This window comes from Stegostoma tigrinum, chromosome 9 (assembly GCF_030684315.1).
Source record: "Stegostoma tigrinum isolate sSteTig4 chromosome 9, sSteTig4.hap1, whole genome shotgun sequence".
Classification (NCBI taxonomy): Eukaryota; Metazoa; Chordata; class Chondrichthyes; order Orectolobiformes; family Stegostomatidae; genus Stegostoma; species Stegostoma tigrinum.
The window spans coordinates 70009784-70029625 of record NC_081362.1 but is presented as its reverse complement, the minus strand read 5'-3'; positions in this window follow the sequence as shown (position 1 = coordinate 70029625).

The window sequence follows — 19842 nt, the reverse complement described above, 5'->3', positions numbered from 1 at the left end:
GGAATTGCAGAAGATTGCAAGAGAAAAGTTATTCTGACCAATGGTGGAATGGGCACCACAAATTTCACTCAACAAAATGCTCTAGCTGAAGGTAGGAACATTTTGCCTAGACCCTGAGCATATGAAAATTGGCGAATCAGTTGGGAAAATGCATGCGATCAGAAAAATGCAAGTCTTAAATGTAAGTTTTAATCCATTTTCAATATTGTTCTCCAATTCAATGCTGCACTTTGGAATGCATCGGTACCTTCCATGATAAGCTGCTACCAGGATGATTTACACTCAGAGACAGGCACCCAATTCATGGATTCAGCCAAGGTGCATCTCAGGATTCCTTTCTTGATGTCCTAGCACAAGCTCACTTTACACCTACTTTGATGTTCACCACAACGCTGCCTTGCTTTTTTGTGCTTTGCCACGTCATTGAGAACTTAAAGGCTCATAGTCCTTTTGTCTTGCCTTACTTTGAGACCTGGGAATGCCTGGAGATCCCAGTAGTGGTGGATATATCTGCCATTGCTGAGTGGAAGCCAGCACAAGCTGGACAGCATAGAGGCATGGTACATAACTAATGAGGCAGCTGTAGAAAAGAGTATGAGAAGACTCATTAAGCTTATAAAGAAACATTCTCCATGAAACTCCCTGAAATTAACACTTAGATTTCTGGTAAAATTCAGCCTGTTTTTGGCGCTATTGCCCAGGTATGTCCTGGATACAAAAACCAGGGAAAATTCAACCCGGTCACTTACTATCGCCTCAGTCTACTCTTGATCATCAGTAAAGTGATGAAAGGTGTCATCAACAACACTATCAAGCAGCACCTACTCAGCCATAAGCTGCCCAGTGATGCCCATTTTGGGTTCTTCCAGGGCCACTCAGCTCCTGACCTCATTACAGCCTCGGGTCAAAATGAACAAAAGAGTTGAATTCCAGAGTTGAGCTGAGAGTGACAGCCCTTGACATCTAAGCTGCTTTTGACCAAGTGTGACAACAATGAACTCTATCGAAATTCGAATCAATAGGAACTGGGGGAGAAAGCTCTCCACTGGTTGGAGTCATACCTGATACATAGGAAGATGGTTGTTGTTGGGGGCCCATCATCTCAGCCCCAAGACATCTCCGCAGGAGTTCATTATGATAGTGTCCTAGGCCCTACCATCTTCAGTAGCTTCATCATAAGGTCAGAATTTGGGATGTTTCTAATGATTGCACCATATTTGGCACCATTCACAACTCCTCAGATACTGAAGCAGTTCATACTCAAATGCAGCAAGACCTGGACAATACCCAGGCTTTGGCTGACAATTTGCCAGTAAAATTTGTGCCAAACAAATGCCGGGCAATGACCATCTCCAATAGGAGACAATCTAACCACTGCTTATTGACATTCAATAGTGTAACCACCACTGAATCCCCCACTATCAATATTCTGGGGGTTACCTTTGTCCAGAAATTGAACTGGAGTCACTTGATGAACACAGCGGCTGCAAGTGCATGCAAGAGACTAGGAATACTGCAGTAAGTAACTCACTTTCTGCTTCTCCAAAGCCTGTCCATCATCTTTAAGGCACAAGTCAGCAATGTGATGGAATACTTCTCACTTCCCTGGATGGATGCAGCTCCAACAAGACTCAAGAAACTTGACACCATCCAGGACAAAACTGCCCACTTGATTGGCACCATATCCATAAACATCTACTCCCTCTACTACCAATACTTAGTAAGAGCAGTATGTACCATCTACAAGATGCACTAGAAATCATCAAATACCTTCAGGCAGCACCTTTCAAACCCACGACAACTTCTTTCCTGAAGGATAAGGGCAGCAGATATATGGGAACAACACCATCTGTAAGTTCCTCTCCAATACCCTCATCATTCTGACTTGGAAATATATTACAATTCCTTCAGTGTCATTGGGACAAAATCCTGAAATTCCCTCCATAATGGCTTTGAGGGTTTACTTACAGCACCTAGATTGCAACAACTCAAGAAGGAAACTCACTACCACCTTATCAAAGGCAAATAGGGATGGGAAATAAAATGCTGGCCCAGCAAGTGACACTCACGTTCCGTGAGTGAATAAAAAAATACACCAGATATCACCTTGACTAAAAATTTCACCAGTGTCATCAGGTGTGGTTTACCAGTAAAATGGCTGTCCCCTCCAAAGTGAAATCAACTTATAATGATAAACTAAAGCTTTATCTTGGAAGAAATGCTTGACCTAGATTTTGCTCTTTGTTAAATTAATATAAATTATTGTCCGGTTGTCTTCTCAGTCAGAGGCTCAGCTGAGAGTTTCCTGTGTTTGATGACAGGTAAGTGTGCTAAGTCATGAAGAAATATATAACAACATCTTGGCGTATACAGCAAATTGAGTTATATTGATCATTCTGACATGAAGTGCCATTAAAAGTCCAGATGGATAGCTTTCCAATAAAAGCCTCAGACTTTGTAATTCGTCAACTTAGAGACTGCTATTAAATCTTATGTCCCAGCTTTCTTTGAAGACGGTCTTCCATTGTAACTCATTTCTAAAACCAAAATAGTATCACTTCTGGAAATCAAGGTCTGTAAATGTCAGCAAATGGAGTGCGTCTCTCATGCATCTCAACCAACACAATATCTTTATCTAGGTTGCCTCTTCTTCCATATGCTTAAGGTAAGGGATTTCTGTTGGGAAACTCATTGGTATCATTAGCAGTGCTAAAGGAAAGATGTACATTTTAAAATTAGCGCTCACTTCCATTGAAGTTGATGATAGGTTAACATTCACAAAAAATACTCTAGCGTCAAGTCTTTAGTTCTCATTTATTTATGAAAAGCAGCTAACCTGAGTAATATATATTGTAATATTTGGCTCTGATATTCATGCATCTGGTTCTAGCCTGAGGCTGGAGACTCAATTTTGGCAAAAATATCTTATGCATTGCTGGCAAGGCTACAAACCTTTTGCCAAGCAACCAAATGCACTACTAATGCTGAACATTTCTGGACTTGCCAGAACAGTGATACAAGTAATTGTTTCAATGCTGCTGGGGGAGCAATGACAATGTTACATTGTACTTCGCAGCTAGTGTCCTGGAACAAGCATGGCACAGTTTATTTCTGAAAATGTCACTCCAGTACTGTACATTTTGTGTTCATTTTTTTGTTATTTCAGGCTGCTCAGAAAACATTGACAATATTAATCAATTGCGTTCACAAAGCAGGTGTCAATTGCTTTAGTTGACAAAGTAAGTTTCTTCATTGCTTTCTTGATACATAGCTACAAGTACTAGGAGGTGGCTTTTCTTAAATTGCTCGTCTTAGCTCCAGATTTTATAAAAGATTTCAGCCTTCCTGACAGTTAGTGCTGCATTTTGCTGGGAAAGTTCAGCATGTAAAAATAGTGGTTGTTACACACGTGGTCACAAAGTGCCCAACCCTCATGCCTTCCATATTGGATCTTTATACGTCAGCACTTGAAAAGTTCTATGCTGTGAAAATAATTGTAGATGTTCCAGTTCCTTCTAAATTTTTTTTTGTCCTGGCATTATCTGAACTAATTATTCTGCAGTTTCTCCATTGCCTTACTATTCTAAGCAAGGAATGTCACCCAAAGTTGGAAGAGCTCCAGCTGTGGACAATCCAATTATTTGGATTGGTTTAGCAGTGTTCTTTGTACTCAATAACTCTACTGAATAAATCTCATATCCCCACAACTGTGAAAATGTGCTTTCTTTTACAGCTTTATTAACTTGTCCTCCTACTTTTAAAAATTTGTAAGTTTAAAAGTCTAAGTCAATCTGTTCCTCAATCCTTTTAAGATAGAAGATTTACTATTTGCTGCATATTTCATTTCTTTAATCTTCTTTTCAAAATGTGTTGCCTTTTTTCTCCCAAAACGTATCATGTCACACTTTGTATTTTTACGTTACATCTGGCATCCAACTGACCAATCTATGAACTGTGCACGTCCTCCCCTTCACAGTTACCACACTCCACTGGGTAAGGCATATTATTGGTGTCGTAGAATTGTGTGGAAGAGAAAATAATGTGGCAGTATGATTAAAAGTAGCAACAAAAATGCCAGTAGAACTTCTGTTATCCAGAACGGGAAAGGTGTGTTTAAATCTGAAATGGCTTGATTTCGAAATGGCAGCTCGTGTATCAGTGAAGTGACAGCTGGTCACGTTAGTAAGGGAGCCTTTCCCTTCTTTCATTTCCCAGGACACCACTTGCCCAAATCTGACCTGCACAGTGTGCTTTATTCAGCCACGATCTCAAAACAAATGATTCATTATCTATAAATTTAAAGTATATCACTCCTCATATGTTACTGTGCCTCCGTGAATGAGTCAGCTAAATAAGCAAAGTATATTTTCAGCGGTTCAAGAAGGTAGACCATAAGCACCTGCTCAAGAGCTATTAGGAATGGATAATAAATACTGGTTTTGTCAGCAGCACCTACAACCGACGAATTAATCAAAAAAATTGCCGTTAAAATATATTTAAAGAGGGAGGTTGTGTTTTTTTAGAAAGGAAACAACTGTTAATCTCATTGATTTGCTTTGTTAAATACACACAGAAATCTCCCCCTTGTGCATTGGTAATGAAGGGAAGAAACAATTAATGTGTAATCCAAGACGTGGAAGTCAGCCTCAAAAGTGATGCTATAACTTTTGTCCTTCAGTCAGCCTGCCAGTCTCAGTTTGGTTCTTTATTAATTTTCATTCAGAATTTCTGCTGCAATCTGATCCTCTGTTTTGTATTTCTGGTCATTTGCTGGCCTGGTTGCTTACAATATCTGGTAAAGCTATCCTCACAATGGGCTGATTGAAAGCACTGTATTTGGTGTTTTTAAGCATGTATAGAACACTGATATCAACAATAACTTGCACTCACACAGCACTCTTTATGACAAAGTGTTTCAAAGCAATTCACAGAAACATTAGTACTGATTAGAAATATCACACAACCTTACATAAATTAAACTGATTTCAGGATCAACAATCATTTTGTTGTTGCCTCCAGTGTTCTAAACTTTGTGCATTGAAAATGATTGCATTTACTGTGCTTTGTGAAACTCTTTTTACTTGAAGTAGTTCTGAAATATAAAGGGTGCTATGAAGGATAGTGACTTGAGAAGAGTCTAAAGAGATGGAACTTGGCACAGTGACGGTTAGAGGTGATAACATTCATGGATTTTGTTTTTCTATATCTCAGTGTTGCACCCTCACTGGAAATAATGCAAACAAAAGCATCTTGATACGTTATGACCCAAGAATTAGTCATATCAGTGAACCTATCTTATGAGTAATGCATCTGCATGGATCATTTAATCACATCAAAAGTGGACTCTTCTCTGATTGACAATCATGTTGGTGTGTGATGTCGAGATGAATAATTTGTCAGCGTCTGTGTGACAAAAATTTCCCATACACAAAGACATAAGAGCATTGGTAAAGCCTCGTCTCAGGTTTCATTTTGGCCTTGCATGCCTCAACCTGTGTCCCTCTTGCCCTGGATGTGGAAGATGAGACAGACTCTATTTCACTTTGTTGATTGACTGTTGAATGGACTTAGCTAAATAGCTTTATCATCTTGAGACTCTAGTACCAACTTAGCACCCTGTCAGACGACATAAGTGTATTTGTTCAGGAATTATGTCAATAACGAAATGAAGCTTTCATCACCATGCTGCAAACTGACTTTCTTCATTTGTACTGAACATTGTTCTGATATCAAGGGAAGCACTGTGCAAAAAAGCTAAAATCCTTGGTAATAGGAGTATAACAAAAGCTACGAAATGATTTTGCAATTTCCATTGTGGATTGTTAATGATTGGTTGTTGACACAGCATCTTAGAGTTTTAAAGTCCCATTAGATGTTACTCAAAGACATGCATTCCCCTAACACTCTGCATGACGTTTTGTGTGTGTGTGTGTGTGTGTGTGTGTGTGTGTGTGTGTGTGTGTGTGTGTGTGTGTGTGTGTGTGCTTTGTCAGTGGTCATTTGGGGATGGGAGGCTCAGACATAAGGGAATCAAAGGTCAAAAATCTTTTCACGCTCACGTCAAGAGGACCCTTGGCACCTGTATGGAGAAATTCAATTAGCTGCCTTCGTTATTTAGGAGATATAAGTTGTTTTCTAATAAATAAATCAATCAATAAATCAAAACGTTCTTTTAAATACAGTGGCCAGCGCTACAACTTTGTTATATGGTCAGACAATTTCTTTTGGCAGGACAAAGGGGTCAAAGTCCTTTGAGAAGATTTTCCATACTGAAATATCAAGAAAAAGTTGACAAGCTGATTCTCTTATTCCTCGAAAAAGAACAGTGATGAGTGACCTATGAAAGGTAATTGAACCGATGAAATGTCTTTAATGCATGGATCGACACTTCTTGTGTGAAACAGTGTAACTACAGGCCATTAATAAGAGGTAGTCACCAAGAAAACCAATAAGGAATTCAGAAGAAACTTTCAATCTGAAGAATGGTGGGACTTCATACTTCAAGGAGTGGTTGAAGTAAGTGGTATGGATGCAGCTTGGGAAAACGTATGAAAGAAGGGAATAAATGGATTTTAGACTTAGATGAGAGGAGGTTCAAATGGAACATAAACAACCACATTGACAGTTTGGAATGAATGACCTGTTTCTATTCAAATATCATATGTAATATTGTATAAAATTTGAAGAGCCAACAGGAGGTGATACAAGAGTCATCATCCACCTTGGAGAGTATTGCTGGTAGAATCCTATGGAGATCTGTGCTCAGTCTATTTAATATGCCCTTTTCTGACTTCATGCTGATTTTTACCTGATTACTCTCATGTTAACAGCCTTTGGATGTTTGTGAACGTGTGAGTTATAGTGTGAATTTCCATGTGGTAGAATATTCTATGTAATATGATAGTCCAGGCTAAAAGTTGGATTGCTTCTGTTTTCAGACATTGAAAAACTGAATCATGCTGACACCAGTTAAGGTAGACATTGTGCAAACTTTCTGTAGTCTACTCATTCAAATTATTGTAGCATTCAGCCAAGTGTGACTAACACTGTAGCCTGGTCAAATGCTCAACAGGAAACTTAGCTGTGTGCGTGGTGAGCAAATGGTTCAGCTAGCCTGCACCTCCTAAAGTTGAGCTGTTCCTGTCACACAAAAGCTACTGCCGACTGCTTGTGGTACAAGTGCCTGAAAGACAAAGGAACCCAAAAGGAGCAACAGCCAAAGCAATGGGCTGGGAAAGCAGCTGAGTTTCTGTGGGAGAACCAGAGATCCTCAAGCAATATCTTGAGAAGACAGCCAAGGACGTCAGCTCTAAGGAAGTGGCACCTGACAGACATTTAATGGCTTTATTCTGATTATCAAAAAAATCAGTAAATGTGTCATTAAATGGCAGCATTTATCTATCACACCACTAACTGTTATTTCAATGTATTGTCTCTAGCAACCTCTGGCAGTAGGACTCACACTTACACACTTCCAATGAGACCAGATCAGACCCGAAACTTGCAGTCCCACCACACCTCCGAAGATTCAGCTACTATAAGCACAGCACTCAAACAAATTAAAATGCACTTGCTAATGTTCTTGGATATAGCACTTGGGGGCTAAAAGAATCAAAGAATATAGGGAAAAGTAGTCACAACCTAATGAGTTGGATGATCAGATCAGCAGTTCTAAACTATGCCCTTTCTTCATAAGACGCTGTTTTGCACAACTGACTTCCACCAGGACTTCTGCAGAATGAAACCTAAATTCTTTCCAAGTGACTGGTATTTTCTAAGCAAAAACAAAATAAAATTTTGATCCTTCTACTTGAAAGAAAACTAATGTTCTTCAATGTTTACTCTCTCCGCTTCTTAAACTTTCCCAGTGCCAACACATTCCCATTACCACTCTAGGAAATGTCTCTCGAATACTGATTTGTTTTAAAATAATTGCTGTCTCAGGAAATATTGACAATTAATTATTAAACACATCATACACATGGACCAAAACCCACAGGTCACTACTTCAAAATCCGATATCTTATTAAATGATGTTCACATATTTTTAAAACACACATTTGATTGAGTGATTTTATTGTCATGTGTACCGAAATACAGTGAAAAGCTTTGTTTATGAGCGGTACAGGCAGATCACAGCAAGCAAAAGATGCACAGATCAAAAAAACTTGGAGGCATACAGGTTACATTGCAGGTTACGTTATTTGATGCGAGAATCCATTCAACAGTCTGATCATGGCTGGAAAGAAGCTAACCTGCTTGTACATGTGTTCAAGCTTCTGTAACTTCTGCCTGGCAGAAGAGTTTGTTGGTGATCATCACTAGGGTGAAATAGGTCTTTGATTATGTTGGCCACTTTTCTGCGGGCAGTGAGCCATGTAAATAGAATCTGTGGATGGAATGTTGGCTTCCATGATGATCTGGGCTGTGCACACCACCTTCTGTAGTTTCTTACAGTTCTGGGCACAGCAGTCGCCATACCAGGCTGTTATGTACCTGGACAGTATGCTTTCAATGGTGTATCAGTAGAAATTGGTGAGGGCCCTTATGGACATGCCAAATTTCTAGCTGCCTGAGGAAGAAGTGTGTACACAACCATGCATACAGTTGAGTCAGTATATTTGGTTGTTTGCTTCCAAAATGTACAATTGAGGTGACATCTGCTCTAACCCTAATACTAACCCTAACCCTATTGCAGGTTCCAAGATGTCACTGGGATTAATATTCTTCAGTTTGGTGAAGATTTGTACGAATTGGCCATCCAATGCTCAACAGGTTGCCAGTTTTTCCAGAATGGAATTCAGCTTTCTGCCATTTCATCTAAATTTGTCATTCACACCTATGACTACCTCTGGTTAAAGTAGCATTGTTGTCATTGGAGGATTAGTATTGGGTGCAGTGTTGGATTGGTCTTTGTATAAGACTACTCTCTTTACCTTCAGTCGGTATGTTTCTACATATGAGAATTGCCTTGTATACAGTTGTGTTGGATTCATTTGCCTCCTTTGTGGTCCGTCTGGTGATTTCTACTTCCACCTCCGCCTTTCCATGTGTGAGGAGATGATGTGGAAATGATATATGATGTTAAATTTCCCAAGCCTTTATGAGCCAGCAAAATTCTTTGCGAATGAACTCAAGATTATTATCACCTTCCACAATGTCAAGAATGCCATAGCAACCAAAGAATCATTTCATGCCATCTTATTTAATTGATATCATTTGAAGTACTGCACTGATTGACGTGGTCCTTGATTTCATAGCTCATGTTTGTTTAGTAGAACATTCCACTTGCCTTTCTCAGACTCAACTCAATTTCTTGATTGCTTTTTAACATTTATCCTCTCAATCCCTGAGAAATAATAATCCTGTTACATTCATACAAAATGCTGTAGGGGGCTGTCAATTCATTTCTACATGGCGAATATATATTTGTGATCAGATGAACGTCTTTGATGTTTCCAGGCCGTTCATTATGACTTCATGTAACACTTGTTGAGAGTCACATCTTGTTGGGGTAGTTGGCTTGATTTGAGCACAGCTGTTAGTTGCGCTGTCTCTGCTAGATTGATGACTTCCACAGTTTGTTGAACTGTAGGTTCATGTTGGATGTGGAAGATTTCACACTGCCGTAGAATTCTCTATTTGATAGGGTGTGCTGAAAATTAATGAACATTTTGCCATTTTGAAAATGTTCAGAAGCAAGCAGAATAGCCAAATACTGTATCTCAGAGTGAGCACTTCAGCCTTGGATGCAAATGTAATGGTTATCCTTACTGCATATGCATTACTTTATGTCCAATTCACTGGTATCACACACAGAGTGACTTTATCACTTACATCACAGTATTTCAGCACTGGTATTGCCATTACTAGTTGCTTGATTTTGGTGAACGCTACTTTTTGCCTGTGACTCCAAACAGCTGCACATTACTAGCAGTGAGTTGGTGGAGTGGGTCACATTTTGATCATGAATTAGGGGAACATGAATTTTGCTCAGTGGTTGATGAATTCAACAAATTATTGTATTGTTTTTACATTGGTTGGTTAAACATTGCTTATCTGCCTCTCACATGTTTATGATTCAGGCAAACACCTTTTGCTGCCAGTACCTGACCTCTGCTATTTAATTTGAGCATCTTTAATGGTAGCTTTTCTTATTCAGCCCTAGGTTCATCTCACAAGCTATGTTGAGTAATTGTATCAGATTTCAATGGTGGTCAGCCATGACCTTATCTATTATGCCTCTGTATCCAGAAACTAGCAGATCATGCATTACAACTTCTGCTGAGACAGCAACCTCATTCTTCCCTTTTAGTTAGATCAATACTGTTTTTACCCATTTTTCCTCTCATAACTACCCTTCAGAGCTGTGTCATCTCATTGCCTGTGTATGGATGTTAGCATAGAGGCATATAGCTGTGCAGCACGGAAACAGCCCCTTCAGTCCAACTCCTCCAAGTCAAGCAGAAATCCAAAGTTAATCCAGCCCCGTTTGCCAATATTTGGCCCATATCCCTCTAAACCCCTCCAATTCGTATATGCATCCTGATGCCTTTTAAATGTAATTGTACCAACGTCCACCACTTCCCCTGGCAGTTCATTCTACATACGCACCACCTCTGTGTGAAGAGGTTGCCCTTGGGGCCCTTTTAAATCTTTCCCCTCTTACTTTAAACCTATGGCCTCTAGTTCTGGATTCTGCTACCCTGGGTAAAAGACCTTGGTTATTCACTCTTATCTATGTGCCTCATGATTTTAAACTCCCATTAGGTCACCCTCAGGGAAAATAACCGCAGCCTTTTCAACCTCTCCGTATATCTCAAACCCTCCAACATGAGCAAAATCCTTGTAAATCTTTTCTGAACTCTTTCAATTTTCACAACAACCTTCCTACGACACAGAGACCAGAATTGACTGTGGTATTCCAAATGTGACTGAACCAATGTCCTGTACAGCCGCAACATGACCGCCCAACTTTTACACTCAAAGCACTGACCGAAGAAGGCAAGCATATCAAACACGTTCTTCACTATCCTGTCTACCTGCAACTCTACTTTCAATAAGCTATGAACCTGCACTCTAAGGTCTCTTTGTTGTTTGGTGTCATTTGTGGGACAAAGAGAATGTAGTTTAATTCTGTAAGGGAGCTAATGATAAGCAGTTTAGGCACATGCTTAAAGCAGAGGCTTATTTCTAATAAACAAGTTATTTTTGAGCTTACTGAAGAACCCTGATTAAATCCTCTTCTTCAGAAATGGGCTTCGCAGTGGTGTTAAAACTGTTTCAGAGATAGTAGGAACTGCAGATGCTGGAGAATCTGAGATAACAATGTGTAGAGCTAGATGAACACAGCAGTCTAGGCCCAAAACGTCAGCCTTCCTGCTCATCCCATGCTGCTTGGCCTGCTGTGTTCATCCAGCTCTACACCTTGTTATCTCAGATTCTCCAGCGTCTGCAGTTCCTGATTAAATCCTGCTTTGTTTCAGATAACAACAGTAAAGTGTAAGTAAGACATTTACACTATTGAACCAAAGTAAAAGCCAAAGAACTTCTGGAAATCAGAAACAAGATCAGTCATTGCTGAAAACATTCAGCAGCATTTGTGGAGAGAAAGCAGAGTTAACAATTTGAGTCCAGTGACCCCTTTCTGTCACACTCAACAAGTTTTTCCAACAATTTCTGATTCATGATTTTTATATTGTTGTGCAGTAATGAGCCTGATTTCCATGGGCACTCCTCCTTTCAGAGTTGTAATTAAGTTTGGGAGCTTGTTCCTGACAATATGTGGACTGAAGGTGTTAGTAATCAGTGAAGGACAAAAGAACAGAGACCAGCTTCTCATATTACAAAAATAAGATGGCATTGGAAGCAGCCAAAAGTTTCTAAGGGTGGAGCAACAATCCCTAAGATTTACAAGATTTAACTAAAACTAAGCTAATAGAATTGGCAAGGAAGTTAAAGGTATAATTTTGTGCAAAAGCCAAGAATGTAGGAATAATTAATGTACTAGCAGGGCATTTAGGTTTGGTGGAAGTACATGAGAGGCCAAGTAATACTCCAAGTAATGAATCACTGCAGTTCGTTATGGCTGAGTTATGTGTAAAGCAATTTGAATATGAAAAAGAAATGAAGCAGTCAGGAATAAAATCCAACAAGAAGTAAGGAACTTCCGAATTCAAAATTAACTGATTTGAACTTGAGCAAAAACCCTCCGTGTTATGAAACTCTTTAAGTTTTAACACTGTATGTGATCTAGTATTATTTATAAGGTGATATTCTCTGTGATGTAATGCTGTCAGTGGTGTAATACTCTCTGCGAAGTAAGGCCATCTGTGATACGACACTCACTGTGTCATGATACTCACTGTGATGTGACCCTCTCAGTGTTATATTGTATACTAACATTTTATACTCTTTGTGATGTGATCATTTCTGTGATGTAATACTCTCTTTGATGGGATACTCTCTGGAGTGATGTTCTATGCATGATGACACCCCATATGTTATGAAGGTGTTTGTGTTATAATACTCCATGTGATGTGATGCGCCATTTGATGTGATACACTCTGTGTTGTGATACACTCTGTGTTATGATACTCCGTGTGATGTAATACACTCTGTGTTATGATGCTCCGTGTGATGTGATACTCCTTGTGATGTGATACTCTCTGCGATGTGATACTGTCTGCTAAGTGATACTTCCTGCAATGTGATATTCCCTGCGATGTGATGTTGCCTGTGATATGATTCTCTGTGCTAAGTAATATTCACCGTGATGTAATACTCTCTGTAATGTCATGCTGTCTTTGGTGCGATACTCTTCGTTTTGTGCTATGCTCTGTTGTGTAACCGTCTCTCTACGGTGTGATGCTGTTGGTGATGTTATACCCTTTGTGGTGTAATACTGTCTCTGATGTGATAGTCTGTGTGATGTGGCACACTGCAGTTTCACTCTGTTTAACATCTTTTCCTATGTGCTGCACCTCTGTTGGGAAATATGTTCTATATTTTATTGATTTTGACATGAGTTTTTTTTAAACCAGCTTTCACCACAGTGGACATTCAGGGGAAGCTTAGGATTTCATATCTGGGGAGGTAGTCCGTTGCCCCCAAGGTTTAAACAGAGGAAACACCTAAATCACAGGTATTGTGTGTTATCGCAACAAATAATTTACATATCAAATCATTTAGCAATAGGTACATAAGTTATGATGGAACAAGTTCTTGATTTTTGGTTAGTTTGAAAGCAATAGAATCCCATTTATTAGCATAAGCTATATTTATTCCCTCACAAATCATTAATTGTAAATCTAGCCCCTAAATCTTCATCTTTCTGAAGAAATGTAATTAAAGAGGAGAATATAGAGAGCTTATTTTTACTAGTATGTGTCTTCGTGTGAAACTTGTCAATGAATATACTTTTGTACAAGAAATTGGGACTTTTCAATATCCATCATGGTACTCAGAGACATTGCATGACATTGAAGTGAATTGAGTCAGTAGAATGTTTTGTGGGAGTGTTTGGGGGTGGAGTGGGGGGGATGGGCAGTCGCAGGTTTGATATTCTACTCTAATAAATTCATGACCTGGCTGTGCTGCAATGAGGGAGTGCCAAGTGGTGATCAGGTGCTTTCCCAGGGGAGATGGGGGCTGAGAAGGGATAGGAAGTAGAAAAAGAAGCACCCTCAGGCATATGTCACATACATACCTTCTGATAGTTGCGTTGTCAAAGACCTGGAAGCAGCTTGCTAGCTCATCTGCCCCTACAAACATAGTTGGTGCATGACCCGGAAAACCTGGAAAGCAGCCTAAAGTATCAGCAAAGGGAATCTTATTCCTTTTCCTCAGTCACTGTCTGATCATGCAAGAATTTAACTTAAAAATATCAATTCAATAAATTTATTGAGTGAAATTCTTTTGGTAATTATTTGACAATAACAAGAACCTAATAGGAACGGATGTTAATTTCAAGCTTGACATTTAGTGACACAATGAATATTTAATGGTAACTAATAATTAATCTGAATTTTCTTGATTGCATTTGAGACACTTTTTTTCTCTCATGAAATTAGCCATAATGTTAATTTTTCTTGCATAAAGTAAGTCAATGCACTAACCACACATTTATTATGATTTTTGGTGTTAATATTATGGACCCAACTTTGGATGCAGCACTGCCACAAAATAAAGTGGCATATACAGTGTAAGCAATGAAACCAGAATACATTTCAGACCATATTGTAAACCCACCGTAGAAGTTCAGGATTATATTGCCTTTTTGTTGCATATCCAATCATTGACTATGTCAATATTTATATCAATAATAAATGTCTATGCACTGCACAGAAATAATGGGTGGCATCAGCATTCATCTTCTGAAGCTGTTCTCTGTAGATATGTATAATTGGAAGGAACAATTTAATCTGGTATGGCTAAGTGGCAGAAATAAAGTTTATGTGGAGATTCCTTTTGAAATAAAGAATGATGCAGTGCCTCAGTTGAGGTTGGCTGGGGGCATTATCCTTCACAGTTTTTAAAGAATTGTGAGGCAGTCAAGCACTAGGAAGGCCCCTATTACGTGTAGAGTGATCAAATCCAGATGCTGGCAGTGAGTGACCTCCTTGACCATGACTTAGCTACATATTGAATGGCAGACAGCTGGTCAGTAGTGAGGTGAAACTATGTTATGCCGATGGGGTGTAAATTTATATACAGTTTACAGAATGTGACTGACACTGAACAAACACTAACTTAAGTGAAGAATCCGAAGACTTTTTTTCATTCGGACTGAATTTTAACTGTACCAGTAAGGGAAAAAAAAATCAAGATAAATCTAAATGGTCTGAGTATAAAACTGAGATTTTTTAAAAACGTACATTTTATATTTATGACAAGTTCTCCAATGTTCTGAAAAGAAATAGCACTAGAAATGGGACTAGTTTTTCCTCCTTCCTGTGAGATCAAATTTCTTTTAAAGCCATCAGCTGAGCATAGTATTAGTCAGGGTTGATCAATGACAGGAAACCAGGGATCATGTGTTAATAAATCAGAAATAGATATCTCAGTTGAGCAGAAATATGTCACTAAACCGATAATAAGGGCAAGTTATTTGACAAGTTTTTTGATTTACTTCAACAGGAAGCTCTGCAATAAACAGCTCTTTTTTAAGACTGGGGGGGATGCAGTCCTCCTGACCATGTTACCATGTGCTCCTGTGAAAACAGACTGTGCTAAATTGAATCAGAAATTCCTGCTAGGCCGGCAGGACAGCATTTCCTTTCCTTCCTATTCTCCCATTCCTCAATCTATCACCTAATTAAGAACAGTAAGGGATCATCTTCACTGGATTAACCTTAACTAAATTGTATTCATTCAACATGTGCCCTTTTGATTATCTAGACCCTGAGTTGCTGCCTGCGGTAAACTTAGTCCAGGTCCACACAGCCCTATGGAGTTAATTAATTTCAGATGAGTAGGAAAAGGTGGTTAAATTAAACTTTGTGTAAAAGCGTTTGTTACTTTTTTTACATACTCTGTTAATAACTGCTGTAATGTGCACATTTCCAAAGCTCACTAGTATGCCAGTTTCATATTGTTACACCGTTAATATCTGTGCATGAAAAATTGTTGTAAAATATTTATTAATATGGACATAATTCCAGGCTGACTGATCTAGAACCTAAATTTTTCTTACACTTGGAATATTTGGTATATCTTAATATTTAAAACCAGTTCTGCAATTGTGCAGCAGACTGTCCAAGCAGTTCATCTGACAAGTTCTGTAAGCAAAAAGGTCTCACCTACTTTTCAGCATTACAACTGAATGCACCGGGATCATGTCAGATTTGTTTTGCTAATTTTTTCCAGTAGCTGAAGCTTTTGACTCCTTGTGCTGTCATTTACAATGTCTAAACCATTGATAGAATGTGGATAACTTGAGTCAGTTGCAGCTACATCAACTCAAATTAAAATTACTGCATTGTGGATAAGTAGAATTAGATACAAAGGAGAGCTACAGTTTTCCCTACCTCCCTTACAGCTATCCCCCAATCCACTTTGTGCACATTTTAGTATCTTTGACAAACACAATTGCACTATTTGCATCTTTTCATTATCTCTCTGTTAAAAGCTAAAATGTCTCAATTTAAAAGAATTTTTTTTAGTATCTTCTGAAAAGTTGAAGGGCTAAGAGCAGATTCATAACTAGAGCACAATTTTATTTCAAAATTGTTGAAATGGAAAAGATTTGAGTGTAAAGTGATTATGTTTCAGTTTGCGTTTTCACTCACAGTTCAGCTGTCAGCCAAACTGCAAATCGAAGGATTGGCTCCGTATCCATTCAACAAACAAGCGGTACAAAAATTCCTATGTCTCTGCGGGTGAGACTCAGTGCCTGTGGTGGGAATGTCAGATTCAGAGAAAAGAAATAAACAGTGTACTATAGTAAACAATCCTCTGAAAATGTTTTTTTTGGAGAGGGAAAATTTAAGTGTCAATTCTAATTAATAACATCTTTTCTCAATCTCTAATCTATTTTTTCAGTTAGAAAAATACATTATTGTGTTATGCAGCTTCACTCTAAATGGAATGTGAAGCAAGACCTACACCCATATGTACTATGTACATTTCGATGTAGCTGCCATTGATCAGGTAATGGGTATGTCCAAAATGCTCAGCTTTGCACTTTGCATTCACCTTGCAAACCTGGAGAGAACTTCACCTTTTCATCCCACGGATAATGCTCACTCATTTTAAGATACTGTTTCATAGGCAGCGGCATCTTGTAGGGGAGGTGATGGCCTAGTGGTATTATGGCTGGGCTATTAATTCCGAGACCCAGAGAACATTCTGGGGGAAGCAGCATCTTAGGAGCACAAAAGCTGATGTTTCGGGCCCAGCCCGAAACATCAGCTTTTGCGCTCCTGAGATGCTGCTTGGTCTGCTGTGTTCATCCAGCTCCACACCTTGTTATCTCGGATTCTCCAGCATCTGCAGTTCCCGTTTTGTCTGAACATTCTGGGGGCCTGGGTTTGAATCCCACCACTGCAGATGGTGGCATTTGAATTCAATAAATATCCAGAATTAGGAATCTAATGTTGACTGTCAATGCATTGCTGATTGTTGGGGAAAAACCAACCTGGTTCACTAATGTCCCTTAGGGAAGGAACCTGGAATCCTTATGTGGTCTGGCCTACATGTGACTCCAGACCTGTGCAATGTGGTTGACTCTTAACTGCCTGATGACCAATAAATGCTGCCTAGCTGGCGATGCCCTCATCCTGTGAAAAAATAAAGGAAAAAAGCAGCAACCCCCTTTTTTCTCCCTGTCTAGCATTTCTCCCATGTCTAGAGGACATGGCATATATTTGAAAGGATGTAAATTCATAACAAATTCACGAACACTGTTTCAATGAGTGGGTAGCAAATCTACAGCTCTCCTTCAGGAGGTGATGACAGCAGGTAAGTGTTGATTAATTGAAGGTTAGATAGATTTCTGACAGAACATTATAATGGGAACTTGGTACAGGAGATGTAATATCCACAAATTGTAGAGTGCTTAGAGGGAAAAGGTGGCTTTAGATCTGTGGTTCCCAAAGCTTACCATTGCTGGGGCTCTCCTCACTTAAGTCTAGGTCTAGCTGATGGATATTTATTATAATGATTAGCTAACAACTCCATCCACATTTATAACACACCAGCCAAATAGCAAAAGGAAAACTAGATACACCATGGTCCTTTCTTATCTAGCAATATTTATGTTTTGCATGCTTATAGTCAGAATCTTAGAGGAGCCTGAGCAATATGGGCTATGGTCAGATTTGTGGCAGAATCAGGTGAGGTGATACTTGATCTCCGGACCATTATTTTACCTTCATGTATTTGCCAAAAGTCAAGGTGAGTTTCTCGATAGGCAGCAGTGGGTTGTCAATTAATGGTGTAATTGCTTACAAACACCAGAACTCAACTCATGAATATTCAGTTTCCTATCTTTCCAAATGCACCAAACAAGCTAAGTGTCAATAATTCTCAAAATGGAAGTCAGATCAGGTAACTGCTGACTTCAGCTCACTGCTTGACCCAAAGGACCTCTAAATTGGACACAAGGCACTAAAAACTCAGGGTATGCTCCATGGACAGCACAATGGCTATTGATATCCAACATGTGCCAGCCTCTAATAACCTTTGTGACACATCACCGATCCACTAGCGGTAATGGTACATTTCTGCACTTCAAAGCTACATCTTGCGGCACAATGGCAACTGCCATTCTAATGCTGTAACAAATATATTTCCAAGTTCTTCACTTCCAGCCATAACATTCACTCATTCTGAGCCTACCTGGATGCTCACAACATCCATGCCTTACTTTAGCCTTGCATTGGGTTTTTGTGCTTTGCTCCCTCATCCAAAGATACCAGGATCAAAATACTGCTTGCTGTTTAGCCAGATATAGAGCGAGGAGGTTTATCAAAATTATCAACTGGTCTTGGTCAAATCAATAGAGACACCTTTTACTCAGGGAGTCTTGGCACTGTAAAGTCAAAGGCAGCTTCTGATACCGGACAAGGGTATCAATGACTGACAAGGGTATCAGAGGTTATTGGGACTAGGCAGGAATTGTGTGTGGAGACCATGATCAGATCAACTAAGGTCTTATTGAATAGCTGAGCAGGATCAAGGGGCTTAATGATCTATTCCTGTACTTAGTTCATAAGTGCATAAAAGTGTCATTTTGTTCAATTGCCAATTAACATTTTCAACAAAGCTTACACACAGTAGAGTTCTGCATTGTAGAAGTTATTTTAACAAAAATCTAATTTTAGGAGAACTTCAAACTCAGCCTCTTCACTCATTCCCATGATAACTCTTTTAATGTACTGTTTTAATATTTACATTGAAGTGTGGAATATACAGTGCGAAAACTGGCCATTTGGTCCAACCAGTCCGTGCTGGTATTCGTACTCCATTTGAACCTCCTATCATCCTTCCTCATTTAAATCTGTTGGCATCACTTTCCATTGTCTTCCCCTTCATAGACTTATTTAACTTTCTCTAATGTGACTATGCTATCTATCTCAACCAATCCTTGTGGCAGTGAATTCTATTCTCACTATTTTCTGGATGAAGAAGTTTCTTCCAAGTTGATTTCTTGGCTATGTTATGTTGTTAGACTCTCATCCAGAGACTACATGAGTTTAGTTTTGTGGAAGTTCACTTGCTGGACTGAATTCTATGCCTGAGATCAGGAAGTAAAAGGCCAGTCGGCAAGTTACTTTCTCAATTCTGATTCTGATACAGGCCAATCAGTTCGACCTGGTCAACAAGCCTGCTCAATCCTCTGAGAGGGACAGGCGTTTAAGCTCTACAAGAGGGCTTACCAACTGGGCATGGAAGAGGCCAACTCCAGTTTCCTAATGTAACAGAGATGCAACTTAACTATCTGAAGGCAAACACCCAGCGCCACGTCAAGGTACCAACTTTCCAGATAGGCTGATAGGCCATTTCTGCCTGTTTCAGTGCAGTTACAGCAATGGGTCACTCAGAGACAGCTCCCCAACTATCCCCTGCCCACACCACCATTTCCCTCGCAATAGTGACCTGACTGCTTTCTCTTTTTATTTATTTAAATGTTCCAAAAACAGCTGAAATGCCTTCTTCCTGCAAATATCCCTTTAGTTTTTGTGTTACCATTTATTTCACTTCAGTGCTTCATTGAAACTTGAAGCTCAGTGATTGACCCTTTATTTTTGATAACCCATTGCCACCAGGCATGAGCTCAAAATTCCAATGAATTACTGTTTCTCTCTAGTAGGAGTTTCTTCAGGGTTTCATGCTCATACC